General features: G+C 46.0%; 1 pseudogene; it reads right to left on the minus strand.

Annotated features, from left to right (window-relative positions):
• Positions 1 to 285: 285 nt before the first annotated feature.
• Positions 286 to 403, minus strand: LOC136637368 (5S ribosomal RNA; annotated as a pseudogene).
• Positions 404 to 1246: the final 843 nt, after the last annotated feature.

A 1246-nucleotide genomic window follows, 5' to 3' on the forward strand; every position in this document is an offset into this window, starting at 1 on the left:
GTGAGTGTTCCCGCTGACCTATGGCCCTTCATGATAAAGCAGCAGGCTAGAAGGTATAAAAGGACATGACAGACACATCCTTTCCAAATCTCCACCTCAGATTTATAGGCCTGATTTTATGTATGACAAAGGGCACAATCCTAACCAGGTCTATTCAGAAGTAAGTTCTATTTTGTTCAGTGGGGCTTACTCTCAGGAAAGTGTGGTTAGGATTGCAACCAAAGACTCTACAATTATCCTCAAATGGTTGGTTGGCAACCTTCAGTCTCGAAAGACTATGGTATAAGCCTACAGCACCTGGTATTCCCAAGCGGTCTCCCATCCAAGTACTAACCAGGCCTGACCCTGCTGAGCTTCCGAGATCAGACGAGATCGGGCATGTGCAGGGTAACAGTCAACAGAAGTGCAAAAATAATGATCCTAAACATAAAACTATCTCCTTGTATTCTCCAAGCAAATGGTCTGATGGGGAAAAAAAGAACAGATAGATAAAAGGGAACCTACAGATTGCTGGGCATCAAATAGCACTGTGGGACAATTCCTTGCAGGAAACAAGCTTTACTTACCAATTACTATTCACTCAACAACAGGACTATCACCCTCTGAACTGTTAAGTTGGGTGCAAAGCCAACAGAAGGCTAAGAACCTGTCCAGCACTCACCTTTGCAGGTAAATCTCTCAAGACTACACTGCATGGCTATGTGCTACCCAATGCTGAATACCAATTGTGGGGGAGCCAAGGTGGGAGAGAAGAATCCTTTTCTGTCTTGCTTGTGGGCTCCCTAGAGACTGCCGGTGGGCCACTTTGGAAATAGGATTCTGGAGGAGACGGGTCTTTGACCTGATCCAGCAGGACTTTTCTTATATTATCATAATTACGTGACTGAGATAAAGATAACCAAGATAAATACTAACACTATGTGGACCATAAAAAGGGAGCTAGTCCTCACAAATTTGGAACTGGAGACTTTGCTTGCATGAATTTTTGGCCTAATCCTATTCAGGCCTTATGCCACTGGGATGAAGAACCTATTTCAGTGGTGTATGTCCAATTAGGGAAAAGAGGCTGGGAGGTTTCCAAAGAGGGGATAATATCTGGCATGCACCATTGCCACCAGATCCACCCACTCCCCACGCCCCAGTTTCTCCCCAAGAAGGCCTAGTTCCACCTCCTCCCCACCCACATGCTGACTTACCTCCTCTGGTGCAGGTGGAAGGCTATGGTAGTGGGCTGCCACCACTTGTG

Source organism: Tiliqua scincoides, chromosome 1 (genome assembly GCF_035046505.1).
Source record: "Tiliqua scincoides isolate rTilSci1 chromosome 1, rTilSci1.hap2, whole genome shotgun sequence".
Taxonomy (NCBI): Eukaryota; Metazoa; Chordata; class Lepidosauria; order Squamata; family Scincidae; genus Tiliqua; species Tiliqua scincoides.